This window comes from Dioscorea cayenensis, chromosome 9 (genome assembly GCF_009730915.1).
Source record: "Dioscorea cayenensis subsp. rotundata cultivar TDr96_F1 chromosome 9, TDr96_F1_v2_PseudoChromosome.rev07_lg8_w22 25.fasta, whole genome shotgun sequence".
Lineage (NCBI taxonomy): Eukaryota > Viridiplantae > Streptophyta > Magnoliopsida > Dioscoreales > Dioscoreaceae > Dioscorea > Dioscorea cayenensis.
In genome coordinates this window covers 4,084,779-4,099,793 of record NC_052479.1, presented here as the reverse complement: position 1 = coordinate 4,099,793, position 15,015 = coordinate 4,084,779, and the positions used below count along the sequence as shown (strand labels likewise).

Sequence of the window (15,015 nt, the reverse complement as noted above, 5' to 3'; positions counted from 1 at the left end):
ACAACACAAATAGAAGACCTTACATACAGGGCTTACAGCTATAAGTAATACTGTAAGGCTCGCGATAATCTTCTCTAGCTCCCTTACGGCTTAGTCCTTATGCCCGTAAGCAACCCATAAATAGTCAGGTATAAATAGAACTTATGATGATTTCTAGGGCATTCTCTATTCTATATTTCTATTCTTTTGGGGAGACTCTCGGAGACAGGGTTGAGGAAGAAAAGGGTAAAATCTCCAGCACTTTAGGAGAGATTTGGAGAGAGATTTGGTCCTACATTCAAGGAGATTAAAGATCGTAGCTGTCAAGGTCATCTGGACGGCGTGTGTTGATGCTTCTTTGGTGACTCTTCATTTTAGGTATTGAAAATGGGGGTTTTTATGGATCTCATATTTTCCTATATTCTTTGCATCTTGAATACTTGCCCTTCATTAATGAGGATAATTTGTAGATGTTTGGGCATAGTTGAACTCTAGGGTTTATTTTCTCGACTTTTGTTGTTGGATCTTTGATGCTTTATTTGATTCCTTATTTGTAATTATATCTATTTGAGTCTAATTGTGTGATTGAATGCTTGATTGCTAATGAGGTGAAAACCTTAGCTATCATATCTTGTATTACTATGTGACGAGAAGAAATTCCCACCTAGCATAGACTTAACATAATTCGAGAGGATTGTGGGTACACCTCTGGTTAGGGTATCTAGGAGACTTGTCTCCCACAATCCTTCTAAGTGGATTGATGATAATTTCTGAGCTCTTTGCAATCATGTAGAGCGTATTTTAAGAGAAATTACATTTTTGCTCTGTATTTGGATTAGGGATAATTTCTCTTCAAGAGGAGATTATCTACTTAAGAGATTATCATTAGTCTACAATAAGGTTTCATAGAGTGTTAATGTGATTGTGTGGATGTTTGTATCAGCTCTGGACATATTTAGTTGCACTTCGCCTGAGAAATTAGGGTTTTGTATATTTCTGGAAATCATTCTAGTAAAATAGGATTGCATGTTTAGACAAGTATTAATCTGTACGACATAAGATTAGAGAGGTGCTATGCCTGGACATCGCTTTCCTTCTTGATTTTTCTCCTACTATTTCCTATATTTTCTTGTTTTCATTTGCTCTTGTTCACACACAAATCACTCCATTATTCAGGCTATTTTTGGGATCTAAAGTTATTACTAGTACTCACTTTCTACCTTGTGGACCGACACTCTGCACTTCCACACACTTTATTACGCGATCGGCATATACACTTGCATCCCTATCATGAGAGCAATCAAACAATCCAAATGAGACAAAGAAAGTAAAGAAAATCAATAGAACTCACTCAAGCTTCTCCATCTAAGATTGATGATACACCCCTATGTATCTTCCACAAATGCTGTGAATAACGCTCCTTGACAGCTTCCTTGATGTCCTAGACCATGGATGGGGCTCTAAGGATCCTTAGATTGCCAGAGAAGAGCTCTAAAATTCTTCTCCTCTTTTATCTTAACTTGGTAACCAAAAGATTTCCCCCAAATCCTCTATAAATCCTTTTATACCTAATTCCTTATGGGTAACTTACAGGCTTAAGAAGGAGGTTGTAAGATGCTAGAGATGAGGAATCGCATGCCTTACAGTCATCTTATTGCCATGAGATCCTCCTGTAAAGTCTTCTATTTGGATGTTATTGTCCACCTTATTTCTAGAAGAGCTAAATCATCAGATTCTCTATTTGGCCCTCTGCTTGACCTTATGGTCACTTTTATGGGCATAAATCATTCCCATAATCTCTTCTATTTGTCTATTATGTTATTCCTTCTTATGGCCATATGCATGCTCGTAAAGTCTTATGTCAGGGGCTTATGGCTGTAAGAACCGGCCATAAGCATTGGCTGTAAGGTGTCCTAGCTAGTCTATTCTTCTATTCTTGATGCCGAGGGAGCTTTTTATTCCTCATCGTGCTCTAAAATCACTTCTTTTGACTCTCTTATGCTCATTATGCTCTGTTTGTAACCTAGAATCAATTTTCTAACATGTCAAGTACCATTTTCCAAATGAATAATATAATACATGTTAATTGAATATAGAAGATAGTACAGAAATGTGTTTAAATTTATCATATGTATATAAAAAATCTGAATAACATGTATAATGCTAAATAATAAAAATTAGGTACATGGTATACTTGTCATCATCAAGACCTAAACATGCTTCCAATGTTTTGATTGTAGTCTGAAGAGAGCTTAAAACAGCTGGACAAAAGCACAAAATTTCAACTAAAACTAATAGATTGCATAGAAGGCAAGATAACATACGTGTTGATAAGTGCTTGTTTATGCACATTGTCACACATTACTTTATCTATATTAAGTATGAATTTTATTAGATATTTTCACTAGTACCATGTATTTTTTTTGTTCTTTTTGTGCAATTAGGGTATGTAGAGGTGATTTAAGAAAATATAGGGGTGTTGCGCATTTTTGAAGTTCTTTTACAAGCTCCAGGGGCAAACACATGGGTTGAACATCTACATGGGCGTGTGTGACAACTTGTGGGAGTTTTAGAGCCATTTTGCCATGCCAGGGGGATAGACAAATAGTCATATGCATGTGTACCAGCCAATGTATGATTTTCAAAAGAGATTTCAGGTAGATGAAGAGCCAGGAAGCCACACACCCTACCACACGTCGCGTGGCGTCACAGGCGCACTCACATGATGTGTAGTGTAGACGTACACTATAGTAGATACTCTAGACTATTTATTATAGCAACACCATAATAGTACACATGCATTTCACACACCCATGTGAGAGGCCATGTGGATTCCTGATTTTTAGGTTTAAAGGGCCGCTCGTACGAGTTTGATGCATCTTTTTCGGCAAGTTTGAGAGGGGAAAGTAGCTAGGGTTTGGAGGTGAGGTCTTTACACTGAAGGGAAGGTTCTTTAACCAACTTTTATTTATTCCATTATCATCATAGCTATTATGGAAGTCATTGAAGACTTGGTTATGTGGTAGTGGACCTAGCTTCATTGGAGGGATTCTTGAAGACGTTGGAGCAGTTCATCTAGACCATCATCACGGATTCAAAGGATATTTTCTTTATGGATTTTACTTGTTTTCATTCACTAAATGGTGGATTTTATATTGCCCCATGGAGAGCTAAACCTCTAGTGGGTACTTGGGCATATGAACCTTGGAATCTAATCTTGTATTGAAATTTATTGAACTTCCTTTAATTAAGTTTTATGTTGAGTTTTAATCTAATATTTTCATTGGCATGCAATCCCTATTAGCTATATCTAGCTTGATTATATGCTTTAATCACTCTAGTGATTAGAGAGATCACTGCTAGGGTTAGATTCACTGAGAATGAAGAGGGTTGAGAAGATGAGCCATGAGATAGTGGAGCGCCCCTTTCTCCCTTTTGATGTGATTTACCCTATCTTTGTGTGCCAAGAGCTTTATGCAATCATGATAAGTGCTTGTGTAATAATAATACGAAGTATTATTTTTTTACATTGAGCATTGCTTTCTCAGGCTTTATCACTTATGCATGTGTATTTGCGTTCTTTTGTGCATGTAGGGTTGTGGAGACAAGCATAGAAGAAAGGAACTAAAAGTAGATCATGCATACATTTTGTTGATGAAATCTTGAAGTGAACAAATGAGAAGAAACAAGTTGTGCTCAAAGACATGTGAGTGTGTGCCATTCTCCATTGGGCTCAAGCGAATACATAGTTTGGAGGGGCACAAAGGCAGTCACACTCATGTGTTCCGATTTGTGCAATGCTAGCAAGATCTTCGTCAGTGTGATTCTATTGAAGACACAACGCGATCTACTGGATGAATGTGTGCCCATTCATGTGGTCTCGATGAATAGTGCAGATTCGGGAGCATTTTTGGTGAATCACTGTAGCTAATACTGTAGAAAATCACTGTAGCAATTACCGTTCATAGCGTGCTGAAAATTCGATTCCTGGAGATTCACACGGGAGTGTGGAAATTCCACACGCCCGCGTGGATGCCCAATTCCAGCCCTATTTAAGTCGAGACTTGAGGCATTTTGAAGAATCTTTTTCCAATCTTGTTCCCATCTTTTCCCCAACTTTTGAGGTGCTCATGGCTAGGGTTTCGAGAGGCACTGGCAAGGTTTTTAGAGTGGTTCTATGGCCTTCAACACCATGTTCCTTTGAAATATAGTTATTGGTAGAGCTTTTGTCGGCATCGATTCGGTGAGGTGTGCCCTAGGCTTGATGAGGGAACCTTTGGAGAAGACGAGGCTACTCCACAAGACCATCCATATGAACTACAAGAGGGTTTTACTTATGGATTGTATCTTTTACATTCGATTTCATTATTAATTGTATCTTGCTCCATGGAGAGCTAAACCCCTAGTTGATGCTTGGACTTGTAAACCCTAGGATGATTTTGTTTCATTAACCTTTCATTATTATTTCTTTAATTAATATTCTAATTGAGTTCCAATCTTGAATGCGTGTTGAAATGATTTTCCTTTAGAGCGACACTAGGGTTGAGAATCCATCTTAGTAATCCATGTGGATGAGTGACACACCATGAGGGTTAAACAAAGCTAGATTGGAGAGGGTTGAGAGAGTGAGTCGAGACGTAGCAGAACGTCTCCTTTCCCTTCCGGTGTGATTTATCCTACTTTCGTGCTCCAAGAGTTCTTTGCGGTCACAATAGAGTGAAGTGCTAAAAGAGGAACTCCGCTGGGGCTTAGTTGCGCAAGAAACAGAGTGAAGCATTGAAGTAATCATTAGTGCTGGGGCTTAATTGTGACTAGGGGTCTTTCGCCTGGACCAAAGGGTTAGATCTAGATTAGGGAATAGGGTTTATCACTTGGAGTCCATAGAGCTTTATGCAACCTTGCTCATTGTGAGGCATCAAGAGCATTCCTTTCTGCCGGGGCATAGTGTAGTTTTAGTCACTGTTGACCTTAGGTTTGGGACCGTGTGTTCAAAGATTTTCATGACTCGTTAAACATTAGTTAGGAGATATAATGATCGGTCTTGCACTTGAAGCAATAGTCCTAGGCTGAGCAATGTCCGGGTGCCCCACTTTCTATGGATTGCCTCTCCTATCATTTTATTGTATCTCCTTCTTGTTCTTTTTATTTCTATTTGCATCGATATTGTTCACACTAATTTGAATCATCTTAACCATAGTTAAATCACAATTCCTGTGTTTTTTTATCACTATTCTCTGTGGATACGACTACCCACTCATTAGGGTACTTTATTAGTTCGACAACCTGTGCATTTGTGGTGCGCACTCACAAGGGGTGTGTAAAGTTTTTGGCGCCATTGCCAGGGAATAGGCGTTTTGGAAACACTTTGCACTTTTGCTATTTTAGCTATTCATCACTTGTTCTATTTCACACTCTCTTATTCTTCCATCATTCTGATTTGTTTATATTTTTTTTGGTTCAATTCCAGTTTATGACCCGAGGAAACCCTTCGACATTGGTTGAAGGAGATCTGGATATTGGAAGGATAATTTATAGAAGGGGAAAAGAACCTGTGCAAGAGCAGTCTAATCAAGCTGAAATAGAAGTTAAAAGATCAGATATTATGGCAGAACAGAATGGGCAGCAGAGGATACTTTCAGATTATGCCAGACCAGCAGTTCTTGGCACGCAGTCTAGTATTGTACGACCACTAATTATAGCTCAAAATTTTGAGCTCAAGACAAGCTTCATCCATATGTTATAATAGTCAACACAGTTGAATGGTTTGGCCGATGAGGATCCAAACAATCACATAGAGAACTTCTTGGAGGTGTGCGACATACTCAAGATCAATGGTGTTACGGATGATGCTATCAAGTTGAGGGCCTTCCCATTTTCTTTGAAAAGGAGAGCGAAGCAATGGCTATATTCATTATGTAGAGCATCGATCACTACATGAGAGGAGATGGTAGAAGTTTTTCTTGCCTGATATTTCCCTCCTGGAAAATCCGCAAAGCTTAGGAATGAAATATCCTCTTTTGTATAAATGAAATTGGAGTCTCTTTTTGAAACATGGGATAGATTCAAGGAGCTCCTGTGGAAATGTCCTCAACATGGGTTTCCTAAGTGGATGATTATTTAGACATTTTATAACAAGTTGAACCCAAGCATGAAGCAGTTAGTTGATGCTGCAGTAGGAGGTACCTTAGGGACCAAGACCCCAGAAGAAGCCTGACATCTCATCGAAGAAATGGCTTTGAAGAGTTATTAGTGGAACACAAGGGACAGAAAGAAGGTAGCCGGACTTCATGAGATTGATGCAGTTACCTCATTGGCGGCCCAAGTTGAGTCATTGAACAAGAAGTTAGACACTCTAACTTCTTCTAGAGTGGTGGCCATGACGAGTTGCACTGGGTGTGAGGGAAGACATACTTCATCTCATTACCCTATTTCTATTGGTAGTAGATCCTCAGTGGAACATGTTGACTTTGTGGGTAATGTAATGAGAGGTCAAGGAAATTCGTATAGCAATACCTATAATCCGGGGTGGAGGAGCCACCCTGACCTTTCTTTGGGTAATCAAGGGCAACAGAAGACCATGGTACCATTGGGTTTCCAACAACAACAAGAAGCCCGAACATGGAGAATCAAGTTTCAGGGTTGGAAAACAAGATGACCGATTTAGAGAAGGCTTTGACCAAGTTTATTCAATCATTGGATACGAGATTTCAATTGGTTGAAGCCACACTTCACAACCACACCGCATCATTGCACAACTTAGAGAATCAAGTGGGGAAAATTACGAAGTCAATATCAGAGAGACCTCAAGGAAGCTTGCCATATAACACAGAAACCAACCCAAGAGAACATGTGAAGGCGATCACTTTGAGAAGTGGTCATAAAATTGAGGGCAGGCTCCCGAGTGAGAAGACCAATGTTGAAGCACCCGAGGTCATGGAGATTGAGGAGATAACTAAAGGGAAGGAGGTGGCATCCCCATCTTACAAGCCAAGAATCCCTTACCATACAAGATTGAAGAACGACCAAAATGATGAGCAATACAAGAAGTTCTTGGGTCTATTCAAGCAGTTGCACATCAACATTCCATTTGTTGAGGTGTTGTCTCAAATGCTTCGTTATGCAAAGTTTTTAAAGGACCTCTTAATAAACAAGAGGAAGTTGGAGGACAGTACATTTGTGATTCTAGATGCTTCATGTTCGGCAGTGTTGTAAAAGAATATGCCCAACAAGAAGAAGGACCCCAGAAGCTTTATCATTTCATGCAACATTGGTAATTTGGGTGAAAAAAAAGGCATTGGCGGATTCAGGGGCTAGTATTAATGTTATGCCTTATACTTTCTTCCAAAAACTAGGCTTGGGAGAGCCTAGGGCCACTCGGATGACACTTCAATTGGCGGACCGAACAGTTAGGCATCCGAGGTGCATCATTGAAGACGTATTTGTGAAGTTGACAAGTACAGATTTCTTGTAGACTTTGTAGTGTTGGATGTTGATGAGGATGTCGATGTTCCACTGATACTTGGGAGTTCGTTCTTACGCACTTCCAAGGCTCTCATTGAAATGGACGGCGGGGAGTTGACTTTACGAGTTGGTGATGACAAGTTGGCATACCGCCTCGCCGAAGCCATGCGACATTTTCTTGATTTTGATGATACTTTCTACTTTCTTGACACTACTGATGAGTTAATTGATGAATACGTATGGGAAATGATGTGTCCGGACCCATATGAAGGGATGCTAGATCAAGAAGTGGAGAACAAAGAAGTCTTATCACTTGGTCTAGAGGAAAAGGTGAAACCTACTCCGGGGATCATGAAGAGGATGATCCAAAAGATGAAGCGAGGAAGGAGACGTCACAAGAAGCGCACCAAGGCTAATGGGGATGTGAAAGCATGGAGTAAGGGTGATGAACCCTTGTGTGGTAACAAGCTCGATAACTCCCCCTCTACCTTGAAAAGATTATATTCATCATCCTTTCAGGTTATTGGTAAGAGGGAAACCTTCATTTAGAGCCCCCGTGAGGTAAGGTGAGGTACGTCAAGCTTAGTGATGTTAAACAAGCGTTTCTTGGGAGGTAACCCAAGTCTTTACTATTTTTCTAGGTTTTAGTTTGGTTCTTGGATGAATAAGAGCTTTAGTGTTGGTGCCTTAATCTTTTACATGCTTTTGCGGTGCTTTTCTCATGGATTATTGGTGTATTCATGTGCTTAACTGTGGTTGCCGAAGTTTCTTGGTCGTTTGAGCGTGTTTTCCATGTTTTCTAGTCAGTTTTTTGTAGTATAGGAAGGCCCTGAGTGTGTGTAAGTGTGCATAAAATATCTGCAAAGTCTATGATTTTTTTCTAAGTCATCCAGAGAAGACACACGGCCGTGTGGAATTTTCACACAGGCGTGTATTTTCATTCAGAGCTCATTTCGAGAGGACATAGGGGCGTGTGCATGCCCTATGAATGGCCTTCTGACGGTCACACGCCCGTAGGTAATTTCCTCACGGGCATGTGTTTCTCTGCAGAGTTCTCAAACTCTATCCCGAGAAGACAAAAGGCATGTGAGTGCCCCTGTGGATGACCCTGTGAACTACACACGGGTGTGGGTAATTTCCACATGCCCGTGTGAAACTCCGCAGAGAGTTCTTCTCAATCCCGAGAAGACACAGGGGAGTGTGAGTGCCCCTGTGAGTAACCTTGTGAGCATCCACATGACCGTGTGGAATTTCCACAGGGGTGTGTGAAACACTTAGCCAAATTTTTTGGGTGGACAGAGAAGCCACATGGGCATGTGGGTGCCCCTATAAGTTGGGCACACGAGCGTGGGAAATTTCCACACGCCCATGTGGATGCGTTCAGAGACAGCCAGAGGCTATCCCGAGAGCACACAGGAGCGTGTGTCTGCCCCTGTGAGCGGTCCTGTGGGAGTCACACGGGAGTGGGTAACTTCCACACACCCGTGTGGATGCACAGAACGTCAAGAGACGCGATTTTTCTTTAAAACCCACTCTCATCTCTTCATCTTTTGACTCCCAAACACTCAAACGACACCTTTCCTCGCTCTCCCGACCCTTCACCATCTATTTATAGAATTCTAGGGTTGTTTTCAGGCCACATTCGAAGCTTTTCATCTCTATTTCATCGGTAAGCCCTCATTCTCTTTTTCTTTCGCAAATCTTGATTTAATTGGGTTAAACTGGTGAATGTTGCTTCGTTTCCATGTTTAAATGATTGGTGCATGTTTTAGAGTCCAGCACCATCACCAGTTCCAGCAACACAAGTTGATCCAGCAGCAGTAGCAACAGCAGAGCAACAAATGACACTGATTCTTAATGCTCCTTTACTTTATTATTATTTTTTATTTTTTTATGTCTTTAAGATTTTATTTCTGCATTTCATTTTGGACTTGTATTATTCAGAAAGGATCTTCCTTTTGAGTTTATCTATTATTTTTCAGTCTTTCTAGTTGTATTTCATTCTTCATATCTTTATATACTAGAGTTTATTTTGTTTTTGATTAAGCTTCACTAAACCCCCTTGTGTATGCGTGTAGATGGTCTTGTGAGTCTGGAATTTGAGGAATAGTCATGAACACGGTCAATGTGATATTCATATGGCCGTGTGTGCTCCATAACCCAATGGAACTCAACTCTCAATGAATATAGCTCCATTAAATGTACCATTAGTAGTTCAAGGGAGTATTGTTTCAATTTCCCACCTCCACAAATGTTTTTTTATTGCTTTATATTTTATTGTGATTGCATGCATACATTGAGGGCAATGTATATCTTAAGTGTCAGGGGGAGTTCACATTACACATGTTCTATACTTATGCTTTCATTATATATGCTCATGTAGCCATTGGCGGTTCACCTTAGTTGCAATGGTTGTTGATAAGTGTCTAAATGTAGGTGTTTTCGTATATATATTGTATTCACTTTGCATGTATTTTGTGAGGTTTGATGCCCGTTTTGCGTTTAATTGTCTATTATTTGTTTTGTAGAGCATAAGGAAGCCATGGAGAACAAGAAGATATCATTTAGGCAAAAAGACAAGAAAACACGAATTTCATACCACCCCCCGTACTATCCAGTATGGGGGCCGTATGCACTGTAGGAGCGAAATGATTTGGAGTTGTCTGCCCAGATTTCCATACTACCCAGTATACAGGGACGTATAGATGCCGTATGCACCCCGTATGAAATGCGAATCTAGGGTTTTTGAGTGCTATATGACCCCCATACGACCCCTATATGGCCTGTATGTCGTGGGGGGGGGGTATAAATACTGACATTTAGGGCATAACAAGGGGCTTTTGCTGGGCTTACTTTGGGGAGATCACGTGAGAGGCTTTGGGGGACCTTGGGAAGGAGAAGAAGGGTAAGGAAGCTAGGAGATCATTCAAGGCCAAGGTCCAAGACTCTCAAGGCAAGAAGGCAACATCATTCAAGGGGAGATCTACCACGATTTGAAGGAAGGAGACTCGTGGCTAGAGGAAGCGTCATTTGGCATTCCTTTGGCGGGGGAAGTGTCATTTGGCATATATCCTACCTCCTCCTGCACCATTTCATCTAGGGAGTGTCACTTATGCTTTTCTTTTGTGTTTCACTTGATTGTATTGCTTATTGTGGGATGATGACACACTAAACCCCCAAGGCCACCAGGTGTTGGTGAACCTTGGGGGGTTTTTATCATGTATTTTGGATGATTACTTGTTCATTCCATGCTTGGGTAATGTTGAGATTTAATCCATTGTTTTCATGTTAAGTGCTACACTAAGGAGAAATCCCTAGCTCTTTTATGAGTGATGCATGTAGATGTGACTTGTTCACATGTATTAGATCATGAATGGATTAGAAGGGGATACTTGTATCATCACGCCGAGAAATCAGGTGTTTTGTAGCCCTCCATGTAAGTTTAAGCCGAAGAAGAGTAGGCTTACTCCTAAGTGAGATTTCCTCATACTTAATGCAATCATAGGAATGTGGATTTGGAAGAAATTCCTATCTATGTTCGTATGGGATTAGGGTTCAATCGCCGAGAAATTGGGGGTGTTCTAATCTTGGAAACTCATGGTCCATTTTACCCTTGCATCTTTTATTCATCATCCATGTTTCATGATAACCCCTCAAGGGGATCCGCATCCATAGGCCTTTGCATTACATTGAGTTTCTTGCTTGATTATTGCTTGTTCTATCTAATTTGTTGATAATCTTGTTTTAGTTTTAATTGCACCTAGTAGACTAAATTCCCTCACTTGAGATCTTAGGTTAGATAATAGCTCGAGAAGGAGTAATAGGATATCCTTAGCCCCGTGGAATACGATCCTCGTGTCTTCACATGAGGTATTAGTTGGCGATCCCGTGCACTTGCGGGGAAGCAATCAAGTTTTTGGCGCCGTTGCCGGGGACCTTTAAGGGATTCTAGGAAACTTTTAGATTATTACTCTAGCCATTCAATTCTTTACTCATTTTTTATTGTTAATTTTCTTTTCCTTTGATCTTAACTTTCTATCATCTTTCTTGGTTTTGCAAGGTACCATGCATGACACGTTCAAATCCATCGACCTTGATTACACTGGATAGTGAGATTGAAAGAACTTTACATCAGATATTGAGAGAATTTGGTGAAGGGTCGGGTACACTGAACATTGAAATCGAGGATAGAGAGTCTTCAATCATGGCCGAAGAGCGACGCACTCTATCCGAGTATGAAAGACCCCAATTCACGGGTGATAAGTTTAGTGTTTAAGCACCATCCGTTGCATCCAACAACTTTGAAATTAAGGCAAGTACAATCGGCATGGTCCAGAACTCGGTTCAATTCAATGGTCTTGCAAATGAAGATGCACATGACAACCTTTCCCAGTTCCTCCAAATTTGCTCTACATTCACGATTAATGGGGTGTGGGACGATGCTATCCATTTGAGACTATTCCCATTCAGTTTGAGAGACGGAGCTTATCGTTGTCTTACATCATTGTCTCCGGGGTCTATAAAAACATGGAAGGATATGGTTGAGAAATTCCTTGGGAGGTATTTTCCGCCAAGCAAAACGGCGAAGTTGAGGCAAGAAATTTCAGCTTTTAAACAAGGGGAGTCCGAAACATTGTTTGAAGCCTATGAGAGATTCAAGGATCTCCTTAGAAGGTGCCCCCATCATGGTTTTTCCTCATGGATGCGAGTACAAATCATTTACAACGGGTTGAATTATGCTACTCGCCAACTCATTGATGCTGCAGTGGGTGGTTCCCTTAGCAACAAGTATCCCGATGAGGCCGAGCAATTACTTGAGTCTATGGCAAGCAATGAATCACATTGGGCCTCAAGAGGATCTACACAAAAGACTGCTGGGCTCTATGAAGTTAGTAGCAATGATGCCTTGGCCGCAAAGGTTGATGTATTGTCGCGAAAGCTTGATCTTCTTATGGGCAGTAGTTCGAGGTCAAAATCAGTGATGAATTGTAGCACTTGTGGTGGTGGGCATGATGCAACCTAATGTCTAATTGCTAGCTCATCCGTTGTATCCATTTAAAATGTTGACTACATTGGAGGGTAACGAAATCAAGGGAACCCGTATAGCTCAACTTACATTCCGGGGTGGAAGAACCACCCTAATTTTGCATGGAATCAAGGCCAACAACAAAGAGGTGCACCACCTCAAGGATCTCAATTTCAACAACCGGCCTTTAAGAAGAAGTTTTCTACTGAAGAGGTCTTTGCCAAGTTCATGCTCAGTACCAATGACAGGTTCAATAGCCTAACTAGTAGCATGGATGCTCAATTTGCTAGGTGAGTGCTTAGCTCACTCTGCACGCCGAACAATTTAGTGAGATAGGTTCTGTTTTCAGAAACCTCCAAGCTTCTGTAAAATCTCTTGAGCATCGAGTAGGGGAACTCACGAAGGCACATTCTGAACGTCCTCTAGGTTGTCTTCCAAGCAACACGGAAGACAATCCAAGGGAGCACTTAAAGGCCATTGCTCTTAGAAGTGGGAGGCAAGTGGAGACAAGGGTCGAAGTTGGCCCAAGTGTCAAGAAAAGTGGGGTAGCCTCAGGGGAAGACCCCAAGCTAGTTGAAGAAAACAGTGAAGATAAAAATCAGGGAAGAAATGACAAGCCCCAACAACAAGGGCCGTCAAAATCATCCGAGTACAAGCCTCCAATCCCTTATCCAACCAGATTGAAGCATGACAAGGAGGATGTTCACTTCAGAAAATTCATCAACATCTTCAAACAACTCCACATGAACATCCTGATAGTTGAAGCATTGACTCAAATGTCGAAATATGCCAAGTTTTTAAAAGAGCTCCTCACGAACAAGAGAAAGTTGGAGGAAAAAGGCATGGTTGCACTTATGGGGAATTGTTCGGCTATTTTAGAAAAGAAACTCCCACAAAAGTTGAAAGATCCGGGAAGCTTCATTATCCTATGTATGCTTGAAGGTGGAGTCCAAGAATATGCTCTAGCGGACTCGGGGGCTAGCATAAACATCATGCCCTACACCATGTATTTGAAAATTGGCTTGGATGAGTTGCGGCCCACGAGGATGACCTTATAATTAGCAGATCGATCAACAAGAAAACCTCGTGGGATTGTTGAAGATGTGATTGTCCGAGTGGACAAATTTGTTTTTCCTGTGGATTTTGTCATCATGGACATAGATGAGGATGTGGATATACCACTGATTGTTGGCCGACCATTCCTCAGTACCTCGGGTGCCTTAATTGATTTGAAAGGAGGGAAATTAACGTTACGAGTCGGAGAAGAGGAAGTGGTGTACACTTTGCCGGCTGCTATGAAACATTCTTTAGATTATGATGACACACTTTACTTTATTGATGAAACTGATAGGTTGATTTCTGATTGTGTGTAGGAGGTGCTCTCTATAAACCCTTTGGATGAGTATTTGGGAGAGTTGGAGAATGAAGAACAAGAAGAAACTCACTACCATCCTCAAATTCACAACTTGAAGCAACCAAAAGAGAGGGTGTCCTGTACTAATGCTAAGGAAAAAGAGAAAAAAGAATCATTTGTGAAGAAAATGTGGAGGGAGATTCATGGGATAAAAAAAGAAAGGCACCAAGCTTCATCACCCCACATCTCGTGGAGGAAAGGTAAATTTTTCACCCCTCTCTACTCATAAACAATTCAAGGTCTTCTCAATATTATCACTGAATTTGCCGGGAAGAAACAACACTAAAAGGGAAACCGGGGGTGGCTTCAAACTCTTTGAGCCCCCATGAGGTAAGTAATGAGGTACGCCAGGCTCGTGACGTTAAACAAGCGCTTCTTGGGAGGCAACCCTAGCATTTGGGGGTGTTTTCTTTCATTTTTTGTATTTTAGTTTATAGTTCATTTCACTTTTCGTATTTCTTAGACTTGTGTTGTTTTTGAATAAGTTCATTCTCTCACACTTGCCACATTGCTCTCGTCATTCTAATTGTGGTATATTTATGCAACTTCTTGAGAAACTCATGTTTAGGTGTTAATTCATGTGCTAGATCATCGTTTTATTCATTTCATTCATTTTTGGAGAAGTCTTTGACCTTGCCATACCATTTTTACATCATTTAAAGCAGGTTTTCAAAGTTTCGGGGTGAGTTTTAAGGTCCTACAGCCATACTAGGGCATATGGGGGTCGTCTGAGATGAATACAGAGCGAACCAGAGGCTCTGTACCATCTCAGACGGGTCCCATACGGGGACGTCTAAGACAGCCTGACCTCTCAGCCGAGAGAGGCCAAACGGCCCAGACGGCCCCCATACGGTGTCATATGGGGACCATCTAGGGCGGGCCGGCCTCTCTCTCCCCCCTCTTATACCTCTCTCTTTTCTCTCTCTTCCATTCTCTCTTCTCTCTCATTTTCCACCAAATTTCTCTCTTCTTTCTCCCTCATTTCTTGGCCAAATCTTCTCATTTTTTCTCCTAAAACTTCTCCCAATCCATTGGAGATGCCGATCTAGTGATTTTCTCTGAGTTTAAAGCTTGTTTTCTCAAGATTTCGTTGGTATGCTTTTTCAATGCCCTAGTTTTATCTTTTTCATTTCTT

General features: G+C 41.0%; 2 non-coding genes across 2 annotated transcripts; both read right to left on the bottom strand.

Moving 5' to 3' along the window:
• Positions 1–5,971: 5,971 nt before the first annotated feature.
• On the bottom strand, positions 5,972–6,078 carry LOC120269640. The gene has a single exon (XR_005539285.1). It is a non-coding gene; the product is annotated as a small nucleolar RNA R71 (small nucleolar RNA).
• Positions 6,079–12,025: 5,947 nt separating this feature from the next.
• Positions 12,026–12,132, bottom strand: LOC120269646. Its single transcript, XR_005539290.1, has one exon. It is a non-coding gene; the product is annotated as a small nucleolar RNA R71 (small nucleolar RNA).
• Positions 12,133–15,015: the final 2,883 nt, after the last annotated feature.